At 42.5% G+C, this 25,359-nt stretch overlaps 1 protein-coding gene across 3 annotated transcripts in view; it reads left to right on the top strand.

The window, feature by feature from the left end:
- TECPR1 (tectonin beta-propeller repeat containing 1) overlaps positions 1–25,359 on the top strand; it is a 1,334,260-nt gene that overhangs the window by 543,194 nt on the left and 765,707 nt on the right. The window lies entirely within an intron of this gene.

Raw genomic sequence — 25,359 nt, 5'->3', positions numbered from 1 at the left:
TTGAACAACATGAGCAGACAGATTATACAATCTTTACAATACAGCAGCCAGTAAATGTTTTATGTTGCAGTCCTACCGACTACATTACCACAGAACGCTAATGCGAATTTAGGAAACACTTTCGAATGTTCCTTTTGGCTCAGCCAATCAGAAACACAGTATGTAGGCACACTTCAGCCACTAAGAATCACTGGTCACTTTGAATTCCGCACTTTTGTATGACTGCTTCAAGCTGGTGCTCCCTTTGTCCCCTTGCATGGTCTTTTTGACCTCATATGTAAGCACATAGCACCTAAGCTACTCTAGGTTTGGTCCTTTTTCTTTTATTTATTTGATATAATAAACATATAACCATATTGGTTTTGTATATACAACATATATGAATAATACACAATAAAATGACATAATATAAAACAATACAAGTCAACATTACAATTTTTTTTTAAACTAATAATTTCGAACCGTTGTCTATATTATACTTAATTTGCAAAATCATTCTAAAAATATTTTTGAAAACCAGAACAACCAAAACTAAAAATATACTTTTAAAACACACCATTGGAAAGTTAATTTAAAATTTCAATACACTTCCAATAAAACTTTGTTATAAAATATATAAAATTCATGTCAGTTCCCTCCATAAAACGATTCCAGCATGGTGAGAATTTAGCACAATTATACTGATTTTTATAACATTTAAAAAAAACATACTAATTCCATTAAGGCTTTCACATTCCACTAACAAATGCTTTAGTGTTTCCAATTCAGGGTTATCACATAATTGGCACCACCTTACAGCACGTGATATACCTAGTCGTGCTCTGTTAATCTCCAAGGTATCACTACAGTTGAATTTCATTAATAAATATTGACGTATAATCCTTGGTGAGGGAAAAGCCTCAATGTAGGCTCGGGCAGACTGGCAAGCCATTTGAAAGTGTAAGTACATACCACTATTACTCAGGGTAGCCAGTTGTACAATGTTTGCCTTAGTACTACCTTCCTTACACTTCTTTCTCAACCATTTTTTAAATCTTGGCCCATTCACAGTGACATTTGTTGACACATACTTATCATTCCATGGTTTGTGAACTGCCATCATTTTTCCCAAGGAGCATACACTTTTCAACATGTTTAAATACGGTCATAAATTGAGCCCCAATCGTGTTATTGTTCAGCGATATCAATTTTGCATAACACATTGTAGCTCTGTAATTAACATCAATATCAATGCTATTCATTTCAAATTCGAGCAGGATGTACTCAATAGATACACATTGTGGTAGCTGCAGTAATTTGCGTAGAATCATGGCTTCAAATTTTTGAAGATGACAAATGTAATTATGTCCCCAATCTCAACACCTTAAAGCAATATTGTTTTAACTCTTGCTGTATAAAGAAGCAAAACTGTCTTTATAGAAAAACACATATTTTTTCCAATTAAAGTACTGATCATATTGACAACCTTTAGACATTTACATTTGAGGTCTGTCCAATGCGATTCCAATTAAGTTGATCATCAACATAAATACCAAGATATTTATATGTTCTTGCTTGTGCCAGTTGTTCATCTTCCATTGTCCATGCATATTTTGTTAGTCTAGAATGATTATTTGCAAAGACCCTGGTTTTACATTTTTCTACATTTACCTTGATGTTATTCGCTGTGGCATATACACTCAAGGCATTTATAGCCATCTGCAATCCATGAGGAGTATGATCTAGCAAAATCAAATCGTCAACATAAGCTAACCAATTAAAAGACATAGAGCCTACTTGTGCAGGGCAATAAGTAAATTTACTTAGCACGTTTTCAGGAAGATCCGCAAGGTAAAAATTGAATAACGTGGCTGCCACAATGCAGCCTTGCTTTAAACCTAGATATGTTGGGAATTACTTGGACAATTTGCCTGTTGCATTGAGGCAAACTTGCACTGTAGTATCAGAGTACAACAGCAGCAGCATTTTTAGTAAGCCTGGGGGAATATTCCATTTAGTGAGCTTAGCCCATAGTATGTTCCTGTTTACCGAATCGAAGGTTGGACTAAAATTTATATATGCGCAATACAAATTTGTGTCAGAACGCTTCCAGGAGTAATCAACTGCAGTTGTTAAGGTAATTAAATTATGAGCAGTATTGGACTTTTCTATAAACCCTATCTGATTCAGTGGGAGGATCTTATTTTCACAAATCCAGACTTTAAGTTCAACTAACAGGACCTGAGTAAATAATTTTGCCGGTATATCAAGCATAGCTAAAAGGCGATAATTAGATGGATTATTCCATGCGCATTTCTTATTAACCGGCAAGATGTTACTCTTCTTCCAGGTAACCGGGATATCACCCTTCAGTCCAATTTCATTGAACAAAATATGTAGGGCACAAACCCACCTGTCCGGGGGGGCTTTTATCAGGTTATTACACACCCCATCTGGGCCTGCTGCTCTGGAGTTGTTCTGGCCAACAATGATTTTCTTTATGTCGGATACGGTGGCCCAACATTCCTAGGGACTTTCTGTTTCTGGCAACTTCATCTGATCCTCAGTAATATCTAATGTGCCAAGGGTACATTGGATATATTTTTCCCAATCACTTTCTGAAACGCAGTTAATAAGTAAGTCCCTTTTTTTGGAGCTCCGTGCTACCCGCCAAATTTCAGTCGAGTTATTTTGGGTGGATAACAATGCTATTTTGTGCCACCGGTTAATCTCACAGGAATGTTTATAAGATTTAAGGCAAATATGATAAATTTGATTTATCATTTTTATAAGTGTAGGTGTGAGATTACTCTCAACTGCACCAAGAGCTGGGTATAATATTTTCTCTAAGCTTTTTTTTTGTTGCTATGACAATATGTTTGTCGTAATAAGTTTTTATTTGACCTAATATTTGAACGTTGAACCCATAGACCTGGGTCCTTTAAGACGAGGCAGCAATACTTAGAGATGGATGAGGATGCAGAACTTACTCATAACATCAATAATCAAACTGACTCAGGAAGTTGGCAAAACGTAGTACTGTTTTATTTGCAATTATCTAAAAGGGAGTTACAACAGACATCAACGGATGTCGCAAAGCATGATCTCAATTCATTTCATAAAAAACACAAGTTTTATAGTCAAGATTCCTCATCATTGACATCACACTACGTGGCAAACTACAAAAACCTACTTGGGAATGTGATAGGTTTACAGGTAACATTCAAGCATACGTTCAATACTAACAGGGTTTGTGATTGGGTCTCTAACATCAGGTGGACAACTAAGCCCTCCTCTAGTGCAAGCCATCTCCATCGTCACAAAATACACAACGTTTCATTGGTTACACAAATTATAGGGCTCTCTATTAAGTGGCCATCTACAATTGGTTGGCATGCTTGCACCCTTCTGGAATATTACACACACCAGCAGCACGCAGGCTGGTACCGCAGGTGCGTGGGGGGGGTTGGCCTGGTCAAGCCTCCCCGTCCAATTAGCCCAACATCTATCATCCCTCTTGCGGTCTGCCGTTCAATTAAGGCTTTGAACTTTGCATTGCAGAAGCTCTCTGTGCCTAAGAATAAAATGGAGGGTGGCATGGTCTTATCTTTTGGTTTTGGTGTAGCTCGACCCAAAGTCTATTTTCATTTGACCATGTGACTGGAGACCACGTTTTCGAGCTCTTAATACTATTAAATGATGAACTCTTGACCCCTTCAGTGTTTTTTCATCCCACCTCAAACAGAAGTTTTTTATTTTTTTATTTTTTTTTATTTCATTGGCTGATTAAATCAACCTTTCAAAAAGAAACAAGTTTCTTACAGCATATTTCTTACACAACACACCATGAAACAATTACAAAACATTTACACAGATGAAATCACTAATCTTCGATTATATAAAACCTCATTGATCAATCTAGTTAAAATGTTTTCAAACCAAAAATAAGTCTGTTTTCGATAAATAACATAAATAATACATATTATTGTTAAGAAAAGTTCAAACCAGGAAATTCGCATATAACAAATGCACAAATCTCTTATAACACAGAATCATATGGCAAAATTGTTTTTATGAACTGTGTGAGTGCAATGTGGATAGCAGTTCGATTGCTTGTAATTAAAATAGTCCAGATTTCAAAAGAAGAGCGATCACACGATAATTGCAATATATTGCGAAAATAAATTTCTCGCAAACTGACAAGAGCAGAGCATTCAACAACTAAATGCATTAGGGTTTCCACTTGTTTGCTGTTTTTGCAGAACCGACAAAATTGTTGGTCTTTAGGAATTAATCCACGTCTTGCCAGAATTTGATTTGTTGAGTGCAAATTTAGACGAGATCTTAACATTTCTACAGGTACAAAGTTGGATGGGCACTTTATAAGATAAACAGCCATTTGTTTGAATTTTTTAGGTGGAAAGAGATTTAAGTCATAATCCACATATTTTGTACATAATTGATGTGTAATAGCCCAATCGTGCCAATAGATTTTTTTTTCTCGCTTTGTCTAGATTGGTTAGTAACAACTCAATCGAGACATCAGCGTCAACCAGCATCCTCAAGATGCCCTTAACCCACTCTTTAGGGAAAACATCATGAGATGAACACATATATACTGCCAGCGATCTCAGAATATTCGTGTTGTTAAGTCCAAGCAGACATTTACAGTAAAAGTTGCACAACTTCCAAACAACCAATGCAAACAACGAGATCAAACCCAATTCGTATCTCAATAGGCAAATCGGTGTACACAACAGTAATTGAAAAACTGGTTTCCAGAATTTACCTTCCAGGAGATCCCAAAAAGCCCTTTGGCGTGGTAGAAAAGTTTCTACTCCGTATGAAAGAATCGGAACAATTTTCTGGTTAAAGAAGGTAACTACATGAGATGTTGTGAATTTTCCATATTTGTGCAGCATTATTCTTGCTTGCGATGTTAAAGTCAGAGTTTTTGCCCTTAATGTATCTAGGTATATTTGGTTTTTTACAGAACCTGAGAAAGGCAGACCCAAATATTTGTAACTAGAGACAATTTTTAATGGTGACTTCTGCAAAACCCACTGAAAATTTAGCATTTTTTTGTTTTTCTTCTTTTGGCAGATCACTATTTGGGTTTTGTTCATGTTAATTGTGAGATTATTATTATCAACATATGTTTCCAATTTGTTTAGTAGATCTTGAAGGCCTTTTGGGGTTTGCGAAATAATAACTAAATCATCGGCATAGAGAAGCCATATGATCTTTTGAGATCCTAACTTAGGAGCATCAGAGATTGCTTCTTCAAAGGAGATTCTAATGTCTAGTAGAAAAAGATTGAATAAAGTCGATGCCAAAATGCACCCTTGCTTCAGGCCTCTTAAAGTTTCAATATTCGCAGAGAGAACACCCTCAATGGACAATCTAACTTGCATAGTTGTATTTGAGTGTAACATTTGGATTATGGTTAGCACTGAGGATGGACAGCCATAATTTTGCAATTTCTGAAAAAAGTAGCAATCTGTCAACTGAGTCAAACGCTGACCGAAATCCACAAATGCCATATACAATGGTTGTTTTATGTCGGCATATTTTTACTTAAGCATATTCAGCGTGATTAAGTTCACCGAGGTCCCTAAGCCCGCCACAAAACCAGTTTGAAACGGATCCCTTTTGAGCTCAGCTGCAGTCCATCTTGTTAGTTCTTGCAGTATGATGCGACTGTATAATTTCCCTGGGGCATCCAATAAGGCTATCGGTCTATAGTTCTCTGGCAGACAGCGATCACCTTTTTTATGGATAGGGACAATTATAGAATGTTTCCAAGAGACAGGAATCCCTTGGGTGTTATTAATATGCTCAAAGATTTTATACAGGATCGATGACCAAAGTTCTGGATGTTGTTTGAAAATTTTGTTGGACAGGCCATCGGGACCTGGAGCTCTGGATTGACTTATTTTGTTAATGAAAAAGAGTATGTCTGCCTTTGAGATGTTAATATGAAATGGGTTGTAAGAAGGTATACTGATAGTTTTCACAGAATTTGGAGGAAGCGCATACATTTTGGAAAAGTAACTGATCCAACTAGCTTCCGGCACACTCTGAATTTGAGACATTGTTTGTACCGGGGATAAGGCATCAGTTAAAACCTTCCAAATTTGCGTCGTATTTCTGTCACGAATCAAAGGTATCATTAGCTCACCATCTCGCTGAAACAATTTACTGCGGTGTTGTCGCCGCCAGTTTCTATGAGGTTTTAATTTTGGTAAGAGCTTCATGTCTCATGCACAGTGGAAGTTTTAAAGCCTCCCTTTTTTGAGATCGAAAAACTGTTTTTTTATTTTGGGCTTCCCTGTCAAACATATGAGTGTACTTGGGGACCAGAGTTTTACGCACCCTAATATCAGGAAAATATTGCATGAGATCATAATGAGGAATGGTAAAGGATGGAAGACTATCTGGTGAGTGACAAAAAGCTGCTCTGAAGGAATTATCAAATTTCACAAGGCTAGTTTAATTCCACCGAATTCGGTTTAACGAATTGGAAACAGACATATGACCATTTACCGTCATAGAGGGAGTCTTGATATGAGAAGCATCAACTACCCATTTGAAGGAAAGAATGCAATGGTCACTATTTGCATTTGGAATAATATCAAAAGTTTTGATTTTGGAAAACAACCTGTCGTCTGTATAAATGTAGTCGATTGAGGCTTTCAAAGGCCCTTGTTGCCACGTGTAAGCAATTTTACCAGTATCAAATTTGCTTCCATTAAGCATACAAAACCCTCTATTTGACATCAATTGCTCCCACATCCTTTGTCTGGAATTTTCTTTCACCAACCTTTCTTGGACACAATGCAGATTAAGATCACCGGCAATTATTGTATGCTGGATATTCAAAACTAATACAATGAAGTCCAACATGGTGGACAAATCAACTAAAAACCTCCGGATTTCAATGCCTTTGGTATTCCAGTATAAGTTTACGATCGCGTACAAGGTCCTTGCTATTGATATGATTGTAAGTTGAGAAAAAGAATTTGGAGCATATGTGAATATTATGCTTGTATGAGAGGATAAATTAGCACCTGTCATAAGACCAGACATTGGCCGACCTTTATCCTCTTTTATTGCTGGCACAAAATGTAAACCATGGTTGTCCCAGAGAGGGACAGACATGAGCCAGGTTTCTTGTAAATGAATCACGTCATAATAAATGAAAGGGCCTTGCGTGTTGTTTATTAAATGACGAAAACCATGCATATTCCAAGAGGCAAAATTAATAAACCGTTCATTTTTGACCTTGCACGGAAGTTAACTTCTGGATTCACAATTACAACAGCATTTGGAGGATATAGCCGCAAGTGTATCAGCCTCAGTAGAACTTTGAGAATTTGTGAGTTCTTTTGAGGCCGATTCAATCCAGGTTTCTGCACTCTGTGGTTCCTTAGTTGAATTAGAAGGACCTAATAGAAGTATAAACCCTAAATCTAGTAATTGATCTTTCGCATCCCATATGAGATTCCTAACAACACGGGACGTTAGCCAAATACAGGCAGTACTTACTAGATTATCATTAAAGAACTCTACCTGCGCAATATCAGCAGATCCAATGTCCTGTAACATAGGAATGTCAGAGAACACTTGTAAAATGCTATGACGATTTAATACATATTGTGGATGTGGCGCAGGCCGACATCCCAGCACTAAAGCAACATGAGATTTTTTATCCACTTTTGTTTTCAAGATGGACTTTGTAGTGGATTTCTTAGAGGGCAATGATGCCTTGGGGGGAACAACATTTTTTGTCATCGGACGTAAAGAATTTAGTAGCGATGCAATTTCAGCCTCCTGAGTAGGCAGAGATAGATCAAAAGTTGAATCATTTTTGTCACGATCACTTTTAAAGGTCGCTGATCATTTAGGCTCAGACGCCTGAGAGGTTATAACTGAATGATTTCGTAACTCAGGGGTTGGAGCTTTGAGTGTCGGTAGAGCTGTAAAGGCACTCATATAGGCATCGACTTCCTTTCTGATTTCTGCTCTGCGAGCCGCTAGCAACTCTAGCTCGTGATCAGAAGATGGAGTCAGTAATGAAGTAAAAACTTGACTCGATTTAAAACTCTTAGTAATTTCCTTAACAGCACTCTGTGACTTCACACATTTATTACTAGTCGCTTGTAATGGAAGCTGAATCTTAGAACAAGCTTGCTGCTTTGGTCGTAGGGGCTGAATCTTAGAGCAAGCTTGCTGCTTATCAAGAATTTCGTAGTTCTGAACAGCTTGAACTAGATGGTCTAGTGGTGCATAAGGTTCCGCTACAGTAGCGTTTTTGTTTGTGCAGTCAAGCTTTAATTTACGTAGTTGATTCAGTTGAGTATATTTTTTAGTAATAGCACATGAGATTTGCTGAGACTGCTTTTTAGGAAGGGTAAGCATATTAAAGAATGGTTTGGAGCTTACCGGAGCAATTATTTCTGTTTTTTTGGTATTTTTCGGTTTTTTAGAGGGAGCAAGCGCCTTGGTTTTTTGTTTTACCTTGTCAACCAGACCAGGTTTAATTCCTGAAGATCAGGAATTTTTACAAAATATTGTAAATGGTTCTTGTAAAGGAGCATTATTGGTCCCACCACCCGGACTCTTGTTGGTATCCAGAGTTACTTCTCTGATGACTTGACCAATATAAGGAAGTGAACATAGAAAACCTGAGTTGTCCACAGTAATTGGAGACATTGAGTCTCCCACCTGTTGATCTAGACTCAAGTTTTCCACCCAGTTCTGCGGGGTTGTTGGAGGAGCAGAATTTGGATCGGAAGTAAGGTCAACAACAGGATTTGGAACAGCGGTTAAGTCAACAACAGGAGCAAATATCATTGGTGAAGAGCACTGGTCAACGGTCATCTTAGGGTACAGTGGAATTTCTTTTTGAGTTAGTTGCTGATTAGCCCAAAGTATTTCTTGTTTAGCCTGCCAGCTTAACAGTGATAATAATTGAGCACTTTGTACATCTAGTTTGGTATTCAGCGTATTAAACAAAGTGGTAATTGTTTGCATCGTTAGATCCATGGCACCCAATGTTAATTCCACCACTTTAGACATATTTTGAGGAGGTTGAAGTTTTTCTGTTGGGGAGCATTTTCGTGGGGTAGGATGGAGAAAAGAGGATGTTAAATTCGATCTTGTACAGCCCCCAACAGAAAATAACTTTGGTGAAAAGGAAAAACCTCCTAAAGTTTGGTTTAATAAAAAATCGGATTCAGGAGAAGACAGATCAATTAGTGCCACTTCGTCGGGCCAGTTAGCTGCCAAAGAGCTGTGTTTGGTTTCTGGGTTTGGGGCCAAAGAATCTTCTCTTAGGACTGTGCTGTCGGATAATGAGACATGCATAGTCATACCACCCACTTCTTGCATTTTTGTGGCTATATTAGAACAGTCCTGATTATCGACTTTGGAGGACTGTGGATTTAGTTTTTGATTAACACAGTCCGAATTTCGTTTTTGATTAACACAGTCCGGATAAAAGAATCGAATATCTTTTGAGTTTGAAGCGTTTTTTTTGCAAATTAATTCACGAGAATTTACTCGCTTTTTTAACTTAGATACAGGGGGGGCTACAGTACCTGACCCTGAAGCTCAAGGGGTCGAGACACAACGGACTGCTTTGTTCTGCGAGCAGTTAGAGTTCAAAGGCACTGTAGGTACTGGGAGCATTCCATCTTTAACACCCACACTTACCCCACGAGGGGTTGAAACACACGGGACTGCGTTCGCTTTCGCCTGCATGCAGCTTGCATCTAAAACCAATGTTGTAAACGGCGGCATTCCAGTCCGCAGGTTGTAGATATTTCGTTTCATGACGTCTCACGCGGCAGCCGTATCAACCACCGGAGTCACAAAACTCAGGTCTTTTAGATTCACAAAAAGTTAGCAAGTGCAAAAATCAGGTAAATAAGTCAAACCACGACGTTTATCCCCAAGCTCGCTTTGCTCGCGACGCAGCGGCAAAGCGGGACTTGACGGAACTTCGCCGGTGCGCGCGCGCAGTGCGCAAGTCCTGTTTTATAAGCACGCCCATACAAGGAAGCAGAATGCCTTGTGGATAATTGAGTTCAGATCCAAATTCACACACGGAGAGCAGCGGAGAGTAGTGGGCAAAGCGGGACTTGACGGGACTTCGCCGGTGCGCGAGTCCTGTTTTATAGGCACGCCCACACAAGGAAGCAGAATGCCTTCACTATCACGCAAGTCAAGTCGATACCATCAGGTTTAGACCCGGGATCAGCACAAGTGTCATGGACTGCATGGCGAGATGAACCCATGTGCCAGAAGTTTGTTTCCTTATCACATTCATGTAACTTCTTGACAGACAGCCAGGCTCACTGTGGCCTCGACTCTTGGCGCTGGGCCAACCAGCCTTTCTTGAATTCTCCTTCGCCATTAACTATTTTCCAACTGCGCCACACTGAAACCCTTTCAATTCATGGGGTTCAAGCTATGCTAAAGTGCATTGTGGAACATCCAGGTTCTATAGATTCCTATGTATATACATTGGCGCATTGCCGCAATCTATTCACTACGTAGCTAGCCTCAAGATCACTTTCTCTACTTGCGTTACAGCATCTCTACAAGTGTAAAATGACTTTGCATTTTCTTCAGCATTTCTTTGCACAAGCATCTTCATTTCAATCCCGAAATGTTGCTTATCCTTGACACCTCCTCTTCAGATCTTATAGAATGTCTTATGTTCTTTCGTCTTGTGTATATTTTCAGGGTGCATCAGTTCTGCTTCCCATGACGTCACCAGCCTTCTTTCTTGTTCATTTTCACACTTCTTCCGGGACTCTGTCCAGAAGACCATCATTTCTTCGCAAATGCATATAGGGTTTTCTCAATGGATACCTTGTTTCAAGAATTCTTTGTGGTATAGGCATCCTCACTGGTACTGCACGTGTTGCAATTTCTGATTCCCAACATATCGGCAACATGGGGGTTTGGAGGTTCTGGTAGGGGCTTTTGGCTCTTCCTCTACACTCCACCCTCTGGGCGATTCATCGACCACTCTCTCATCACTGTTCACATCAAGACATCCTCGTCTGAAGAAATTCTTCTTTGGAGTCCATATCTTTATGACTCCTTTCAGGCATCCAGCTGATTTCACATGCTCATCAACACTCCAGGTCCTAAGACTGCATTGTCCATTGGGACTGCAGTAAATCCATCTTCCCACATGCTTCTTGTGGTTCTTCGTTCCCTCAGGTAAATGAATGCTGGCTTTTACATAGTCTCTGATTTCTTCGTCTGTCAGCTCTATAGGTTTGAATCCTGATTCAACATCAATCACTATCTTCATTCCTACTGCTTTTTTCGCAGTATTCTTGCATTGTATGATTATTATCCTGATCACACAGAACCCAAACATAATCATCACCAACAGGGCTCCAAGGAACTTGAAAATGTTTGCCATCCATTGTGCAACCCATGAGAAGATTGACGCAAACCAGCTGTCATTGGCAATGTCCTCCACTTCATCTTCCATCTTGACGTGTAGGTTTGTCAGCATCGTTATGGCCTCTGACAAGGTGCCATTCTCATCATCGTGAGAAGATATAAATGTGCAACGTGATTCTTCGATTTTGGCACAAACACCTCAATCCATAGCTGTAATCATATCCAAGACATATCTGTTCTGCAGAGTCATCAGTCTTATGGCTCTTAGCTCCTCCTTGATAGCATTATATCCCTTTATGGTGGTGTTGATCGTCTGCAGAAGCTCCCATCTGGCTAGCTGGAACCATTTGGTATTTGCCATTATCTGGATCCCAGGAATAAAGATAATAGTAAACGCTGAAGAAGTTTTGCTGAACAATCTGTGTTCATATGGAATTGCATCAAAGGCTTCTATCGATTTGGTTGAGAAATAATGTTTTCTCTTCACTCGATTTAGGAGTTCAGCTGATCTCTTTTTCCTCAGGTGAGCATCTGCCTTTGGCAACTCTCCAATGTTTAGATCACTGTTTGGAATCGCCAATGCTGGAACATGAACACTCTAGATGGAACATAGTCCTCCCCAGTCTCTGGGCAGCTTATGTATGCTCTAGATCCGCAGGCCCAATAGTGATCCATTATCACTACGGTCCCGTCTTTCATTCCTCGTACAACAAAGATTTGTCCACACTGTTGATTATCTCCGACTTTTCTTGTGCCATTATTTCTGAAACATAGTTCTGCACTAGCCAAAAGCACTATCTGTAGTGGATCTCCTTTGTCTTTGACCCATGTCAGAAGCTTTACAAGCCTCTGACAGAGGTTTGCATCCATTTTCCACTTGTTCAATAACTGGCTTGTGATGACCAACTATGCATTCTTCCCAGCCGTCTGGAGAAAGTACTGTTCCTCAGATGTGCATCTGGCTTCTTTCCTTGCAACTTCGAACTTCTTCATCAGTCTTCCCTTGACAGTTGAGCTTCCTGTTTATCTCCCATCTGATATGAGCTCAGTTCATGCTAGGTTATTCATATCTGATCACATGATTTCTGGTGTGTGCTCTTTCTCTTGTCTTTAAGTCTTCAACATAATCATCTTCATCTGGGGATGACCATTCTGTCACCCATACCAAGGATGCCATTTGACCCTGGAACTGACCTCTTGTATAACAGAGTGCAAGGTGACTTAGGCAATGAGCTGTTTGGACATCTGATTCAATAGCTTTGAATCTCTTAGACTCTCCCAAAGCATAAGTCAGGAGTGCACATACATAGCAATCCTCCTTTGAAGTTCTTTTTCCCACTTCTCTCAATGTGCTGACACCACATGTTGTTCCCCAAATGTGCTGTACTGTCTAAATAATAATTTAATTCCTAATCATACTCCCTTGCACTTCTCTTAGGTCTCTGTCTTGCCAGATGAGCTTGTATAAGAAATTCATGAACTACATCAGTAAACATTCTCCCTACTGGGGGAATCACAGGGACATTTGTCAAAGAAATCGGTTCCTTCACATAAGCTACTGGAGTAGGAACAATCACACAAGGCCTTGGCCTTCTTACAGTGTCTAGTTCTGCAAAAGTAACTGGAGTGGGAACGATTTACGGAACTCCTTCCCTTCTGGAACCATCAAAGTACACAGTGTGGATCAATAGAAACAGAAAAACGATAATGGATGCTGAACAGGCATAGATTATGCACCAATACATTAGGCTCTACCATCGATGTCTCTCCACACATCGTTGACTCTGCTCACTTTCTGGAACTGCAATCTGCTCATTCGACCACAAGATTGCCTGTAATTACTTTTAAGGAAGGAAAAACTTGTTTTATTCAGGCAATCTCGTTGGATGCTCCGGTAGTTGTCGAATTTGCTCTATGATCTCCACAAGTAATCGGCTGATTGCAGGATGATTGTTACGCCCACCTGGTCTCTGCGGAGGTTCTGGGGAATAGTTGCAACCCTCCCTGAACTTGAATCACCCCCTTCAGGCCTTTCCCCGAGTAGAAAAGCTGTGAGCGGTGGTACGTGGTGATACTGCTCCTGCTTGGAGATAACAATGTGTGAGTGCGCCAATATGTGATGGTTGTACCTCTCAAACCCTTCACCCCAATGTACGGTTTCTGTGAGCATAAGCCGGACCATAAAGCTCACCTGTGAATTATGGAAGATAAGCTCTCCGTCCTGCTTCTTCTGGCAGGGGCGCGTCGAATGGGATCTAGTTCCTTCACTGATCCCTGATAGGGATTAGTCCATTCCAGCTGCGACCATGCTTCTCCTTATGATTGGTAAGTCTTTCTTGAACTCTTGTGATGCTGTTAGTTCTGTTTAATGTCTTTATATGTTGCTCCTATTTATGCCCGCAATAATGTCTCTCTTCTGTTTTCTTCCCTTAGATGGAAATGCGGCCTCAATGCAGCTGTGAGACGCGGCCGGATGGAAGATGGATGCTACCGCAATGTTCGACAGCAGGTAAGTGATGGTTTAAGGAAAAGTGCGAAGTATGGTGAAGCGCAACCTTAAACTTACTGTTTTTTCGATGTCTAACCTTGTCTTCTGTTTTTCCTTGCAGGTGCTGCTGTCGACGATGGAGCGTGTCGTGCTGTGGTGCCAAGATGAAGATTTTGGCATTCCGGAAAGTGTAAAGATGAATACTTGGTTCGCCGAAGAGATGTACAGGTAAGAACAGCTTCCCCTAGTTGGTAAGTGTTAGGGAGAATTCTCTTATAAGGCTAATTTCCCAAACCTAGTGAGTCCCTCAGGAGCTTTGCTGGATTTTTGGGGTTTGTCTTTTTTTCTCCTGCTAAGAGTGAGACTTTTTTCCTCCCACTCTTAGGCATGATTTGAGGTATGTCTTTGACTTTTTGTATGCTTATGGGCTATGTTTTATTTTTACTCCATAGGGTATCATCTGTTTTTAGTGTATGTGTTACACAGCACCCTCAGTGCAGTAACACAGGGGTGTCATAGTGACCCCCAAACATAGACTCCATACCCTGGGACTGACTTCTGTCTCCTAGGGCATGTAAAGTCACCATTGACTTTACTAGTCCAAAAATTGTGAACAGAACCAGTACAAACCATCATATTGTGGAAGTACTGGAAGGGGTTAATTCGATTGCCCCTGGGTCTGTTTCCAAGGCAGCACTGTCCAGTCTCCCCCTTGTTGAGTTTCTGGCTGGTGGCAGTGGTTACCACACAAAATATTCCACCAGAATATTTCCTATGGGATTTTCCCATTGATTTTAAACGCACCACATTTTGGTGCAATTTTAAAGATACCGCTGGTTTATTTATTTAATATTAAATCATTGGTTGGGTCTTTTTGCCAGAACTCTTTTCTAAAATGACGTTTGTGTCCGTCTCTGTAACGCCAACCAAGGTCGGGCCCTTTGTTCCACTTTTTGGCGGGCTTCTCCACAGAAGCCCTCCAACTGGTGCCCTCTGTCTGGGTTCCACAGGATGTGTGGGTGGGGGAATTGGCACCCTGGACTGCGTTGCCTTAGCAACTCAAGTCACACTCTGTTCTGATTGGCCCAGTGGTGAGCCGCCCGGCTCACCACTTAGCATGTTTGAGTGACAGCTAGGCTGTTGAATGGGGGCTTTTCTGCATAAAAGCAGGGCTTTTGGGACTGGAACTTCAGAAGTCGCCACAGGACCTAAGAAATCCGAAGAGGGAAGAAGCTGAGCCATCTGCAATGACTACACCACCGGTGGAGCCCTGCCGCAACGACCTCACCACTTTCCCGACGACAAGAGGAGATCTTCTGCTGGAAGAGTCTTCTCCCTCTAAGCTGGTGGGATCAACCAGTTCGCCATTTCGCCTTCCAGGACGTCACTTGGTCGAAGCACCCCGGCGGCCAGTTATCCAAATTTCACCACTGTGACCGTGAATACCAGGAACGCACCTTTTAACCGACGAACTCCGCTGCTGGTTTCTTCCCTGGGCAGTGCAACGACTCCTAGTTTCCTTCTCGACGAGCTCCACTCTTCCCCTGGTCGAAACCACGAACTGCACCCGCTGCCAGGAACAACTGCCACCGCTGGAGCTTCCTCACTCTTAAAGGTACTGTGTTCCACCTGGCCTCCCTTTCTTCGGATTGCTAAAGGTGACCCTTAAATCCTTGGCTTTCCAACTGGGTTGACCCCAGACCTTCTAACTTCGTCTTTTGAATCACCCCAACCTCTTTTGAACATTTCTACAAAGACTTGAATGCATTGCTAAACCGTGTGATCTTGGGCGCATTTCTCCTTGCTCCATTCAAAGTGGGCCTGGCCTATGAACCTTGGCTCTACAGTATACTCTGCCTTCAGTATCTTGTTTTTGTCTCTTAAAAGTGTTGGGAACTGTTTTATTTTTATGACCTGCCTTTTTCTCTCCCTTTAACCAAATTATTGGAGTGCCATCTAAGTTACGCGTCACCCCTGTTTTTACAAAATGTGGTGTTTTGACTTAGACTTGTCTAGTAATTGCTAAGGGAGGTGTAAATACTTTTCTGATTGTGTTGGAACTTGCTTTTGATTTATAGTGCTAGTGTATTTTCTAAAGTGTGTGTTAAATAAATAATGATCTACTTTTGATAACAAGCTATGGTCAGTGTTTGCTTGTTCTACTGTGTTTATAGCCCTATTGTGTATCCTCTGTATACTGCCTAACTCTTCTTGAGAGAAGTCCGACTGCTCAGCCACAGCTACCAGGTAAATCTGGGTGGTACAGACTGCTACCAATTGGGTTTACTGCTTACTCCAGTAGTTCTTAATCTTTTTGCAGTGTTCCCCAAGGGAACTGCACAGGATTCTGCCTAATAGTAAGTATGCTGGCAGGAAGCAGGATGTCCAGGAAGCAGGATCTTCAAAGGTAAGTCTGACCTCAGGCGACGGTGAGTGTTACGCTGCTTGCAAGTGCAGAATAACGTAAAGCATCTGTCTTGAGGATCGGGCAGCTTATATAGCCTAGATCGTGGGCACGCCCATCAGGGCCGGTTTACCAGCCACACCCTGCCAATCCTAGAGAGTGAGCACATGCAAAGGCAGTCCATTAGCAGCCACACCCAAGAATACACTTGGGGCTGCTTAATGGATGGAATGTTCAAGGTTAATGCATCTCAAGTGCTATGTCCATAATAAAAGCTTTTTGGTGTTAAATTGATGTTCTTGTTTATTTTTGTTCATGAGCCTGGTGCCAAGGGCGCCAGGACAGTGTCCACCCAGGTCTCCGTTGCATGCGACACCTGCATGCCTGTGCCCCTGACTTCATGTCAATGACAACGATTTATTGGATCTTGCATAAACACATACGTGTTGGTGTTTCGCCAAACAAGATAAGGGTGTACTTGAAGCTAATAGTAAAAGATCATGATAAGTAGTTTGTGGGCATTGTCGTTAGATAGGACCATCTGTGCGTCCGGAAAGACGTTCAGTTAATAGTCTGATCTGCTCAATAATTGCTACCAATAATCGTCTAATCGTCGGGCCCTTTTTAGGATCTTGGACAAAAGTACGTTTATCAGTGTCCTCCCAACAAGAGTAGTGTACGCTCTGAGTATAAATAGGAAGACAGCAAGAAGTAGTCTGTGTATGTCAACATCTGACAGCACCATGGGCACATCCAAAGAGAAACTCAGTGAGAAACGAGTCAGGACTGTTCCCTTTTCCAGTCATCAAACAGAACGTCTAAATCGGGCATTTTTCCATTAACTTCAGCACTCCACAGTCCAATGTCAGCAAACTCCTGTGGCTCAAGAACAATAGCTTTCTCACTCCTTGCTATAGCAGCTACAAAGAGTGTTTCAGGGGATCCACAGTCCAAATGTACACTTTCAACTGTGAATTGGCCAGTCTTTCTGTCCTTCTTCCTCGTCATTAATCAAGTCTGCACATGCTGAACTTCTTCTCCTTGACTTGTTTCTTAATGGGCTGAGGGTGCGACGGTCTCCCCACTGTAGATTTTCACATCTCTTAGGTGTATCCAAGCCCATCTCCCTTGGCCCTTTACTGCTGATGGAGTAATGTCCTTCACAATGAAAGAGCTGCTAAATCTGGGCTTGTGCCACTTTCTCATGAAGTTCCTTATTAAATCCGCCGCCACCATTGTTTCTGGACCAGCTAATTCCGAGTTCTGCAGGCGGGAGGTGTCATGCCCGCCAGGTCTGACCTGGCGGGAGTAACGCCTCCCCGCCTGCAAGCGGAAATGGAAACACTGGGTCCAACCAGTGTTTCCATTGTCCCCATCCCTATGGAGTCCATGGGAATGGGGATTTACGGAATTCCGCCTTCGGAATTACCGGGTCACCAGGGTTGTAATGCCCCAGTGATTCTGGCAATCAGGGAGGCAGAATGGTGTTTCGGGTCCAGCGGCAGCCTGCCGGTTTTCCCAGCACGGCTACCGCCAGACTCATAATGAGGCCCATAGTCTGGTTGCTGTATGGTCTTCATCTGTGTTCTGAGACCAACATCCCGTCCGCTTGACTTGATCTGAAATGACAGAGATACTAGCGGTCATACATGTTAAGTACTCACGTAACTCATTTCCTAACAATTCTGCTGTTGTCTGGGCATCACTCCTAGTCCGCGATGGAGGAGTCAGAGGCATTCTCATGTGCCTCCCTGTAACTAATTTGTAGGGTGTGAGGTCGCACTTAGAGCCGGGCTGACTTCTCAATGCATATAATACAAGGGACAGGCAATGCAGCCACCCCTTCTTCAGTGTCAGCTTCAACTTTGCTATTCTCTCCTGGATCAGACCATCGAGTCTCTAACATATTCCGTTCGCTTGTGGGTGATAAGCAGAAGAAAACCTGTGTTTAATGCTAAGCAGTGAGCTAATCTACTTAAATACCTTATTCACAAAATGGGGGCCATTATCTGATCTCAACACCTCACATGCTCCCCATCTAGGAAATACTTCTCGGACTAAAAACTTTGCAGTGCAAATGACATCCGGATTTGTGCATGGACCTGCTTCACTCCATCTCGAAAACGGGCACACTACCACTATCATATACCTATATCCATTACAAACCTGCAGCATATCAACATAATCGATATGTAAATGCTGAAAAGGACCATTTGGTCGAGGAATTACTCCTCAGACTGTTCTCAGTGTGTGCCCAGCAATAAACGTTTGATATATGATGCAATTTACTACATAAAAAGCAACATGTTCTAACAGGTTTGGTTCAAACCAGTCCTCTGCAGTGGTTGCTGCAAGGCTCTCCCTAGTAACATGCGCAGGGTAGTGTAGCTGTTCTAACACCACTCTTAATAAGGCTACAGGCATCACCGGTTTACCAGTGCTGTCTTGTCGCCACAGTGCTTCCAAAGGGGATAAAGAACACTCCCTCAGCGTCCAGAGTTCTTTCTCTTCCTGTAGAGCTCCACCATGAACTTCCATTAATTGTGTTTGTGACAAATGATTAAAGCTTCTATTCACAACCATTATTAAAACCATTTTCTGTTTCACATCAGGAGTATCAAAATGAAAAATATCGAAGAATATGCTCTCTTTTGTCCTCTTCGTCTCCGGCTTGGTTTCTGCATGAAAAAAAGTCAGTACTCTTAGTATATGCTGTGCATTTAACTATTGCGATGGCTACCCGGAGTTGTAGTGCTTTAATAAGCCCATCCAATAATGTTGTGTGTTGCACTGGAGTGCCGTCCACTCGGGGGTAGCCCCTCCTTTTCCAACATGCTAACCCTGTGTGCACGGTTGACGTCACGTAGGCAGGGTCACTGTACAACTTCACTTCCTGCCCTGCGTGATTCTCGAGCACGACAATAAGCGCCACCAATTCTGCAGCCTGTGCTGAAAAATGAGATGGTAGTCTCGCCCTTGCTACCATTTCATATCCCCATTGGCTTTGTGTCTTACCAAAGCTGAGCCTGAATGCCTTTCCCCATCAGTTTGATCGATCTATGAAAAACCATCAATAAAAAGAACTTCCCCAGCTGCTAGTGCATTCTCTTTAACCCTCAGGATCTCGTCATAGAATTCCTCATAGTTTGAGCAATCATGCACTTGCTCATCCACAGCCACTGGTTCGGCTACAAATGTGGGAGGATTCACCATTTTACACCTGACTATTTTGATTGCTGGATTTGATATAACCACCTAATAGGCAGAAGCTCTTCGATAAGTTAGTGTACCCTTAGGTTTCTACAAAACAGCAAACAAAGTATGCTCAACAAATATCATCATGGAACACCCCATCACTATGCTTACAGATTTCTCAATAGCAATGCGGCTGTTGCCAGTGATTGTTCGCAAGGGAAGTGACCCCTCATAACTGGGTCCAAAATCCCACAGTAGTATGCTAAGGATTTGAAATGTAGTTCTCTGTGTAAGTACTGCTGTCATGACTGTCCCATTCGTGTGCGAGAATAAAAAGAATTCCTCAGAATATTTGGGAATTCCTAAAACTGGAGCTGTGCAAATTGCCTTTTTTAGTTCATCAAACCCCTCCTGCATTTCCTCAGTCCATTCATTTTTTTTCCTTATTCACCTGTGCCTTCTTCGGGGCCTGCAACCTGTGTATGAACTAAAATCAAATACCAATGCTCCAACATAATTACTACACAGTCCTAAAAACTGCTGCTTTTGCTTTATCGTGTGCGGTTTTGATGTTTTCAAGATCGCTTCAGCTCTTTCAGGTGTAACCTTCTTTCCTTCAGCAAGATTAACTGTCCTATGTACAACACCTCTTCCTGGCAATACTGCAACTTCTCCTTATACACTTTATATCCTTTTTCTGCTAAAATAATCATTTGCTGAATCGAGACCAACATATCATCTATGTATTGCAGCACAATACTTGGTAAATCAATATTGCTTAGGTTCATCTGCAGGACCCTGTTAAAGATCGATGGAGACTCACAGTACCCCTGGGGCAAATGTGTACTATTCAGCTTAGTCTGACGGAACGTGAATGACGTAAGAGCTTGGGAATCTTAATGCATAGGGATTGAGAAAAATGTATTTTTCAAGTGAATCACCATAAAATATCGTGTTTCCGGGGGAATGCTGCATAAGATCATCACAGGATCTGGAACTAGAGGAAACTCTGCCTCTACAATCTGGTTTATCAGTCTCATTTCCTGAATTAAACGGCATGACCCACCCTTTCATTTTTTAATTATATATACTGCGGTATTAGATGGTGAATCTGACGTCACTAAGATACCTTGCTCTATCATAGCCGATAGAGACTTAAAAATACCTGTAACGCTCACCTGATTCCCACGGAGGCGCTGATCTTGGCAGGAAGGTGTCTGTGACTCGAAAGGTGATGTGCAGAACCCGATGGGCTTCTGGGGTCGAACCTCTTTGCACTGTGTGTCGAACTCGTAGGGTGAGGTTTCTGCAGGTGAAAGAATATGGGGGTTAATGGTCTGGGTTGTTCAATGTTCCTCTTCCTCTCTCTCCCTCTCCGTAGAGCCCCCAGGTCAACAAGCTCACCTTAGATAGGTGAATGCTGGGCTCTCCATCTGCGTCTGGTGCAGGGCGCTGTTGCCAGTTCCTTCACTGGTGAAACATAGGCCTCTTGGACTCAGAAGACCGTCACCGTTGTTAACTGCACGAGCGGTGAGTTTCCAGACACCTTTTTAGCCTTTATAGTCTTTAGGTGCAAGGCACGTTAACATTGAACAGGACTTCGTATAATGCTTTTCTCCCTTTTGTCTTGCAGGACTCTTGAGGAAGATGGAGTGAAGCGCCTGGAAATGCGTGAGTAAATGCAAGCGCTCTAACTGTCTTTTCCTTGCAGCGTAGTTCGTGCTGAAGAGCAGGCGTTCTATTGCGAAGAGCGCGATGGGCGTAAGTAAATACCTGTCTAATGTCTCTTCTTTTGTCTTTCAGAAGTTGGTTTGCAGCGCCGGAGTCCGCGGAATGTCCGTAAGTAGATACAATGCTTTTATCTCCGCAGGCGGCGATGCAGTGTGAAGAAATCCAGAATTCACGGAGTGCCGGTAAGTAGTGACAATGCTTTTGTCTTCGCCGGCGGAGGTGCAGCGTGCCGAAAATGACCGCAGCCGATGGATCAGGTGAGTAGCACTGCCAGATAAGGCTGCCTTGCTAACCTGCTGTTTCTTGTCTCTCCAGGTGCTGCTGTCGACTGGATGCAGGAATGGTGAGTATGCTTCTTGCAGATTCAGGATGCAGGAATGGAGAGTATGACTCTTGCAGATTCGGGATCGTAAGAAGAAAGGCTGGAACAGACTCGGTGAGCGTTCTGCTGCAGATGCAGAATAACGCGAAGCACGTTTCATCTATCGGGTGTGGTTTAAATAGCCTTGGAGTGATGAGGCGTCTTCCTCCACGGCCCCGCCTAGGTAAGAAAAGAGTTCCAGTTCCAGAAGCTTTCCAGTGCTGAATCCAGGGAGTGGAGCTTGCCCCACCGAGGTAAGAAAGTAGTTCCTGTTCACAGAGGACTTCTAAGAGGCTGGTAAGTAAGCAGCATGGTTTGCTGCAGGTAAGTCCACCCAAGCATCTGCACACATATTATGAGCCCGGCGCTTCCAGTGCCGGGATCGATGATTCTGATGAGCCTGGTGCCACCGGCGCCAGGACATGGTCCAAAAGGTCCCCGTGGGGACCAGCTGGTGCCTAGGATTAGGGTTAGGGGCCTGCTTCCAAGGACGTTGGGCTAGTCCTGGCTCCTTGGAAGCAGTGATCATGACAATACCCTTGTCAGCTTTCGAGACATGGGATACTGCCTTGCTAGAGGTAAAATTGCTCCTGGTTTCAACTTAATTTTAACTTCTCCCACCCCTTTAAACAGGCCTACGTCGTAAGGACTTGTAGTCCATAAAAACATTGGTACTTTCTCCATAACCTCAACAAAAAATGCGCGACGCTGCCGCACTTTCAACATCTTCTGTGGAAGCGCTTGTCTTTTTGTCCTGATCCAATACGTAATGCGCATTTCGAACACTACTTTCGTCATCTGACGGGTCGTCTTTAAACATATCCTCGTCAGTGAGATCAGTCAATTATATCCTTCCCCAATAGCAATCACTGTTCTTCAGGGCCTGCCCTCATCAAATCCTTCAAGCATGGCCAACTCCCCTCACACTATGGCTGCCTGCAATTCTAAGGGAAAAACCTGTCCCCCCCTCTTTGTCCATAGGTATCTGTGGCCTGAACAGAAATTCATCAGGTATTCTCATAATCTTGCCCACTAAACTAGGTAATCACGTTAACAAAATGCGTACCCCATAGTGAAAAACCTCTGGCTCTGACAGCGTTCCTTGCAGAGCTATTTGCTCTGCAAATGCCATGATAAATTTGCCCACATTTAAATAATGTATTCCCGGCGTTGACCACACTATGGGCCTCATCACGAGTTGGGCTGTGGCCCTTAAAAACAGCATTAACGGTATTACCGCACATTTAAGGGCTGTCCCTATCATGAGTTGGGCGCTAAATCGGCTGTTTTACCTCCAGCATTTTTTCTGGAGGTGAAAATCCTTGTTTTTGGCAGTATTACAGCCGGCTGTATTAGCACCGAAAATTCCCCATTGGATCCAATAGACCCAGTCAGGAATGGGGATTTACCGTTGAGGCCCAACCCGTGATCCGGTGGTAATACCACCGGGCAGGTCGGTGCTAGGGCTATTACAGTCGGCGGTATTACAGTCTGGAATACAGCCCAACTCGTGATGAGGCCCAAGGTCTTCATCAGTGAAGGAAATTATCATATTTAGCATTGACATTAAATCTCGGCACAGTATATTAACTGGTGTCTGCCTTGAATACAACAATGAGACAGACATATCACACTCTCCTGTGAAGACTGGCAATTTTTCAGTAAAAGGAACTCTTCTTGTAGCTCTAGAGAAGCCTTGAGCATTCATGGCATTTACTGATAACTAAAATGTTCCCGCTCGTATACATGAGCGAGTTGCCCAGTGTCTACTAAAAAAGAAAAAGATTTACCTCCTATGGTAACATCAACACTTGGTTCCTCTTGAGGATTTGGCATCACCGATAGTACTGAACACATCAAGTCACCCTGTGAGCTGTCCTATTGTGGGTACATACTTATTCCCGTACCTGTGAAAGGATTCCCACCCTCAATGGTGACTCTCCCTACTCTAGGAGTCAGTAGCTGCCCTATGTTTGCGCTCTGCTGTATCTGCATGGGTGCGTGCTGTGACTGGCCTTGCAGTGGATTGATTGATATGATATGATAGGTTATTTATAATGCGCTTAATACCCAAAGGTTTCTAATCGCGTACCCGGGGATCGAACCTGTGTTACTCCATGTCGTCTTGCTTCCAAGGCGAGCACGCTACCCCTGAGCTATTCTCCCGAGACAATAGTGCGTGCTATGGTTGCAAAGCCTGCTGTGTTTGTGGTGCTTGTGCTTGATACACTGTCTGATCTTGGCGAACCTGTCCATGTTTGTGGGCTATATCCTGGAGAATAAGCTGTCCCCCCTCTTGAGAAGTGCCCATTCTGTACATACCCTTGGCTCCCAAATGATTGCGCAATATGTCCTGTCATTCCACATGTCCAACACACAGGAGGGGGTCTTCTCATTTGCCCTCCCTGCATGCCTTGATTATCATTCTGCACATTCTGAAAACCACCTTGGTTATTCTGAAAGTTTCCTTGATTATTCTGAAAGCCTCCTCTTCTACGGAAGCCTCCCCTGCCTCTTGTCATATATCTGTTCTCTCCTTGATCCAACTGCCGTTAGTTATTTACCTGCGGCATACCTGCTGTCTGTTGTGATCCTAGCCCTTCTCCACTAGTCAACACCGCCATTTCTATAGCATATTTTGACTTTTTTCTGTACCAGTTTGGCTTCCTCAAGCTTTCTTGCATCTTCTTTCTTTTGATTTTTCTCTTGCAACAATTGACAATGGTGCACAATGGTCAGCTGTATTTCTGGCCATGGCTTTGCTTCCATACCCACCAGCTTCTTAAACTGTCTCTGGTCTGGCAATCCCTGACAAAAAATATGATAGAATACAGGTATTGATATCCCTCAAGGCTCTTGCGTTTCCAAAGAGCACTGTTCCTGAAAATTCTGAATGTAAGCAAGCAGATCCTCGTCCTCCTGCATCTTGCGTGCCATAATTGTGCCCATATCTGACGTATCAGGATATTGTACTCTTAAGTGCTTTCCAGACTGCCACTCTGCAGTTATTACACAGCACTCCATCATGCACTGTGTTCTGTGCTATGACACTTCAGTATCCTGCTCTCGTCCAAATGTTGTCACCCCCAAGAATAGCTGCAAGAAGACCCATAATGTCTCCTATACCTAACGTGTTTCCTCCTGTCATTTTTTCCAATTCATAGATCCATTTCCACACCCCTGACGTTAAATGGGGCAATTTACATCTTAAATTGTCCTTATCCATCTAGGGCCATATGATATACTGCGGGCTGGCCCCTCCTTTTTCTAACAAGGTGTTAGGCAGAATCACATGCAGTACCCTTTGGGAACACTACATGCAATTAGGACTACAAGTGTAAGCACAATTTCAACTTTGGTACAAGCCTGTACTACACATTAAAGTGGTTGCGATGGCTGTTGCCAGACTTATCTCAAGAGTTTAAGTGAGCAGTAGAACAAGTAACACAAAAGACTAACTAATACAGTGATTCAAACAAACACTTACTCAAGGTTTCTTGGTAAAAGAATATACATTTATTTACTCAGTCAGTTAGAAAACATTACACTAGCAAGAGCAGCTCAATATCCCACACTAATAAACCACAAATACACAACCGATAAGTAAATGAACAAATTTAGCTCTCCTGAAGTGGGAGCAAAATGGCACTTCTGATACTTATTAAAGGGATAAAAAGACAAGGTTATAAGAATAGACAGCCCAAATACATTCATAGGCAGGGAAAAGGGTTTCAGTTAAATACAACCAGCAATTCTTCTCATAGGCCTGGG

Source organism: Ambystoma mexicanum, chromosome 2p (genome assembly GCF_040938575.1).
Source record: "Ambystoma mexicanum isolate Mex_15411 chromosome 2p, UKY_AmexF1_1, whole genome shotgun sequence".
Lineage (NCBI taxonomy): Eukaryota > Metazoa > Chordata > Amphibia > Caudata > Ambystomatidae > Ambystoma > Ambystoma mexicanum.
This window is presented reverse-complemented; position numbering and strand designations above follow the sequence as displayed.